Here is a 6,192-nt window from a genome sequence, read left to right on the forward strand (position 1 = left end):
ACAGAAGTCACCAACAGAGAAATCCTCAGAGGATTACAGGCTCATCTCGACCACGCTGGAGGTTGTTGGGTCGATGAACTCCCCAGCGTATTATGAGATCATCGCACCACACCAAGAGAGGCGACTGGCATAACCCCATTCCATCTAGTGTACGGGGGTGAAGCAGTGGTTCCAGTAGAAGTCAGAGTAGAGTCCGACCGTATGCAACTCTACGACTATGGAAACGCTGACCGAAGACTCATGGAACTTGACTTGGTAGATGAAGAATGGGATAAGGCCATCGTCCAGCTAATAGCATACAGGCAGCACATGAAGCAGGCTACAACAGAAGGATAATCTCAAGGTCGTTCCAAGTCGATGACTTGGTATGGAAAAGATTGAAGCCTGTCGGCAACGTCGCCAAATTAGAAGCCCCGTGGGAAGGACCCTACAAAGTCATTCAGAAGCTCTGCTTGGGAGATTACTATCTGCAAGATGAAGACAAGAGAAAGCTTGAGTGGCCCTAGAGCGCAAACCATCTTCATCCCTATAGGGTCGGGTGAGAGGTGCATAATTAAATTTAGATACACTTGTATAAACGTATGTCCTGTGAGTGCAGGGGAACAATGAATAAAAATCTCAAGTGTCCCAGACTCTTGTGTTGTCCGACCAAGATTAAAAGTCAAGCGGCGACTATAAACCCTTGATACGAAATTATTCAAGAAAACCATAACAATCGAGCGACGACTATAAACTCTTGAGTCTATAAATCAACAGTCGAGCGGTGACTGTAAACCCTTGAGTCTACGAATCAACAGTCGAGCGACGATTATAAACCCTTGAGTCAACGAATTCAACAGTCAAACGACGACTATAAACTCTTGAGTCGATGAATTCAACAGTCGAGTGGCGACTATAAACCCTTAAGTTGACCAATTCAATAGTCGAGCGACAACTATAAACCCTTGAGTCTATGAATCAGCAGTGGAGTGGCGGCTATAAACTCATGAGTCGATGAATTCAATAGTAGAACAAAGACTATAAACCCTTGAGTCTACGCCATCAACAACCGAGCGGCGACTATAAACCCGGGAGTAGACGAACCAAAAGCTGAGTGGTAACTATAAACCCGAGAGTCTACGTCAACTAAGACGAGCGGTAGCTATAAACTCGAGAGTTGACGATCATAGCCGAGCGGCGACTATAAACTCGAGAATGAAGTTACTAGAGAGTCGAGCAACGACTATAACACATGTTCTACTACTGATTGGCAGATGAGAATTTTGATTACAAAGGCATAGAGGTCATTCGACATATGCTAAAATGAGCAATCGGATGTCTCGGCGAATACTTATATAGACGAACGGGAGCACAAGGATTCATACTTAGAAAATTTTCATATAGCGTTATAAGATAGTTAAAACGCTGGACAACCTCACAAGAGCCAAATGACGATGTATGGAAGGAGATCTTGCAAAAGTTAACAAAAGTGGAGAAGCGCCAAACGGGCGTACATTCATTGACACTTAGAAAAAATTTTACAGAAAATCAAAAAGGAGCACAAGAAGCAACTTAAAGTCTAGTCAGATGACTAGTCGAGATAGTCAAGTACATCATCCGGTAGGGACTCAGTGGGCTTCTCTTGGTTTATGATCTTGTTGGTCAACGTGAGAGGGAGATAGCCGCCATCCTTTAGTTGTTGGATGGCCCCATCGATGCCAAAGTTGAAGAGGTGAAGCGCTCGATCCGTGAGCCGATCGTTAAATGGGTCCGAACGGAGATAATCATGTTTGAAAACTTCAAACCGGCTGGGCTCTTCCTCTTGGTAAGCTCTGAAGGCTACTCGGGATGCCTCCAACTCGACCTTCAGTGAAGTCATCTCGGCATCCTTGGCGTTGAGCTGAAGCTTAGTAGCCACTTGTTCCTTCGATCGGCTCTCCCATTCGGTCACAAGAGTGGTTTCCGCCTCCTTGTTCTTGATATCCAAATCTTGGATGGCTCGGAGCTTCTTGGCGTTGGCGGAGTTAATCTTTACCTCAAAGGAATTGGCTTGCTTGGTGAGTCACTCAACTTGTGAGGCCTGCTCAGTATTCTTGTTTCTCTCTGTAATGAGCTGCTCGGAGCTCCATTCCAGGTTGGCCTATTAAGCCACCTTTGCATTCAGCTATTCAAAATGAGCCTGGGAGGCCTCGTAAGGGTTGTTCGAGGTGCACAGTTGTTGGACTTCATTCTCCAAAAAGTCCAACCTCTGGCAAATGGCCAAGCTCTCGACCCAAAACTATAGAAAAAATAAATTAGTAAGTGCTGATTGGGAAATAAGCAAGTAAACATGAGGACAATATATGTACCCCAGTGGCCTTCTGGGTATAGTCGTCTGCGAGCTCCCCAGGTGAAATGGTCGTCACACGGGCCCGAGCATCGGCTCAAACTTGTGCTAGCAGTCCTTGAATCCTGATCTGGTATTCGGGGGAGCAGAGCTCAGCATCATCCGTGTGGCGCCATTCATCAGTTGGCAAGTAGATGATGGTCGTTATGTATCTCCGGCTGCTCAGACCAGAAGGCTCAGAAGTCACTTGGCCAATGGACTTGGGCATGGGGGAAGATCAGATAGTTGATACTTGGGTGACCAGCAAAGAGGAGTGTGGAGGCATATATGCGACGGGCGGCGCACATATAGTCCCTGACGACAACCCGAAAAGCGAAGGTGTCTGATCGGATGACAGGCAAGTAGGAATCGCGACAGTCCCCTGCTCAGGAAAGGCGGGTGATGAAGTTTCACCCCCTTAGAGGAAGGACGCAAGCCAGTATAGGCGGGGGTCTGTAAGGCAGAGATAGCCGAACAGGACAAAGCTTCCTAGCAATGCCTCTTTCGTCGTATTAGAGGCTCGCCTGAGGTGGCAGACTTCGAGGGCACCGCAATCGGCAACATGGAAGGCCGATTAGGAGGAAGTTCAGCTGTGGTGGCCACGGCATCGCTAGCCGCTGTTGACTTGCTCTAGCCTCATTGGCCGGTACGTGGCTCCCTCCCACTTCGCCGGTTGGATTGTCAGATTGGTTGACCGACTGTAGGCCACAACTCTGCAACTCGACAACACTAATGGCATTAATCTCCACGTCCACGAGCTTACTCTTGCCTCTCAGACGTGCCTTCAACATGATTTGATCTACAAAAAAGGAGGAAAAATCAATTAGATTCAAATATTAGGAAAAGAAAGAGCATACCTAGGCTGAGAGGCGGCTGCGTTCGGATGGGCTCAGCACGAACACATATAAGACACTCTCCAAGAGAATCCGATGGATATGATACTTCTGACTAGCTAAGCTGGAAGTTGATTGGAGATAGTCCAATCGACTTCGATATCTACTGAGTGATGGAGACTTTATCATTTCCATCTGTTAGCTAGTCGGGAAGTTATGCCGATCGGGAAAATGAACAAAAAAATAGTGCTCCCTCTGGTGCTTATTGGAGGATGTCATTTTTTTTTTAAAAAAAAGACAGAGCTCACTCGGGCTCGGAATAGAAAGGTTCCAAGCTCGGACAACTTGGGATAATAAAAATAATGGAATACCCGAGACACTAAGGGAATGTCATACAGACGAAACAATATGACTACCTCGCATCGCAACCTAAAGGAGTTAGGTACTAATTAGTGCAGGGAGATACGAAAGTATTTACATACAACTGAGAATAAAGGGTGAACGGGAAAACGAAGACTGGCACAGAATTAGTCCTTAAAGAAGGGCAAGAAGTCGGCAGGAGGTAGATGGGGTCGATCGTAGGTAGAGGGGATGGCGATTTGATAGTCAGAGGGGAAACGATAGATAAGTTTCATCTGATCAATCTCATTCTCATTAAACTTGGACCCGGTGGAGGTGTACCAGAGCCCGGGGATGGACGTAGGAGGTTGAGGGGAGACAACCATAGAAAATTGAAAAAGAAGCAAATTACGAACTCAACAAGAGAAGGCAAGAAGGGGCTTACTGAAGCATGTCACCGGCGAAGACAAAGAGAAGGAGAAGCATCAAAGAACGCCCGCAAGAAAGAAAACTTGAGGAAACATGAAGATGATGGCGAGCAAATAAGGGCTTGTAAATCCCGCGGGTTACCGCTCTAAGCCATTTGATCGAGGGTTGCAGAAAACAAGGTCGAAATCTAACTGTGGAATTCGAAAAGAAGTCTGTCACATCAATCGTAGATATTCGCCTGTCACATCAAGCGTGCGACGGTAGAGATCAGGACATGTGGAGGTCGGCGACAGGGAAACATTAATGGGGCTTAATTAAAAGGCATGAGCAACGTGCTCAACCATGATGGCCAAAGATTTGCACAGTCTTCCAAAAATTGGAAGGACATCAGCAACCAATAAAGGGCGCTCGTCCAAGAAAGTAGCGAGATGTGAAAATTTCCTAAGTGTTGTCACCAACAATCCTGATCGGCATAGAGCTCTGACTAAGATGTAGTCAAGCGGCGACTCTAAACCCAGGTCAGATGATAGCCGAGCGGCGGCTCTAAACCCAGGTCAACAAGAAAAGCTTCAGTGTTCATTATAGCCAGGCTACGATTCTAGGCTCGGGTTAATAAGATGATGTAGAACGACAACTATGAAGATTATATAAGAGCATCGGAAGCTCAGAAATAAAGAACGCCCGATCAGGGAAGGTCACTAAAGACACTACTTGTCCTATCTGTCGGACTTATAACCTCCTTTGACTAGACTTGAGAGGAAGTCTTGTGATGTGGTGATAAAGGAGGCCCAACAATCGTGGGTCAAAGGTGGAGACAGCAGCCGATGTAGAAGTCAAAGCCAAGGTGGTCAATGACGGTCAGCGGTGGTCAAAGGTTCCATCAAAGATGGCCGAGCGAAAAGCGATGCCAACTGTCGATCAGGCATGAATTGTCCGATCGGCTAGGTGGCTTATTTGAGTGGATCGCCCATCTAGCCAGGAACGCTACGGCAAGAACATCAGACACTCATTACGAATCAGAGGAACGATAAGGCGATCGGAGCACTTGTCCGATCGGGCAGAGACAATCTACTGAATCAAGTCACTATGGGGAAGAGCAGGAGAGGTCGATTGAGTGGAGGAGTCCCTTCTGAGCCGCTACCCCACTCGGTCGAACAGTGGGACCATTCCCGTATCTCTTAATATCCCTTTAGGAGGTAATACCGCTGACAACAGGGCATGGTCAACAGGCGGATCATATGATAGAAGATTCTGTTGTCTTGTCAAAGATGCTTTTCTGACATGCTCTTTCATAGGATAGTTTTGAGAACGTACCCACACCTTAAGGAGTGTGCACATCGTCCACTATAGCCCTATATAAAAGGGGGTCCATGTACCGACGGAGGTACACGTTATTCACTATAGAAATAACCGAAGTAACAACTCCATTGAAATGGATCATCTTATCCAATGTAAATGACAGCATTGTTCCCAGAAGTTCTTTTACTATTCCAGTGATTGACTTGAGCATCAGAGGACCAACACTGGGGACTCCTTCCTTGATCCGGCATTGACGTTTCTTGTGTTGCAGAGCGGAACGAAGTCTACACGTAGTCAACCCAGAAGTCACATCCCCAGCTAGCGTTCTTCACAATTTTTGGATAGGATCAATGACGATAGAAAGAGTGTTTTCTACTATAAGAATTGTAAAAGATGTATTGTGTAATATAATGTGTGATGATTGAATGAATGATTGAAACATCCCTAGCTTTTCTCTCAAATTTTTTTTATTCAAAAATAACCCTCCCAACATCTACTATAGAAATAACCGAAGTAACAACTCCATCGAAATGGATCATCTCATCCAATGCAAATAACAGCATTGTTGGGACCGATGTGCCCACTAGAGGGGGGGGTGAATAGCGTTTCATCGCGCTCGAGTCGGTTTGCTTCGTCTTGTTGTTGTGCAGCGGAATACTCGAAGACAAACACTCACAATGCTAACACCTAGGGTTTACTTGGTATCCACCTCAAGAAGAGGTGACTAATCCAAGGATCCACACATGACACACTCCTCCACTATGAACAACTCCTTCTCGGTCGCAGCAGGAGGCAGAGAAGCATTGTACAGATCCACACACAACAACACAACTCACACAAGAAGAAAATACAAGATATAACTATAATACACCCTTCTTCTTGCTTACTTGTTGTTTGTTGTTGCCTCTTGAACCTTGAAAGAACACTATCAAGAGCCTTCAAGAACTG

This window comes from Zingiber officinale, chromosome 4B, assembly GCF_018446385.1.
Source record: "Zingiber officinale cultivar Zhangliang chromosome 4B, Zo_v1.1, whole genome shotgun sequence".
NCBI lineage: Eukaryota > Viridiplantae > Streptophyta > Magnoliopsida > Zingiberales > Zingiberaceae > Zingiber > Zingiber officinale.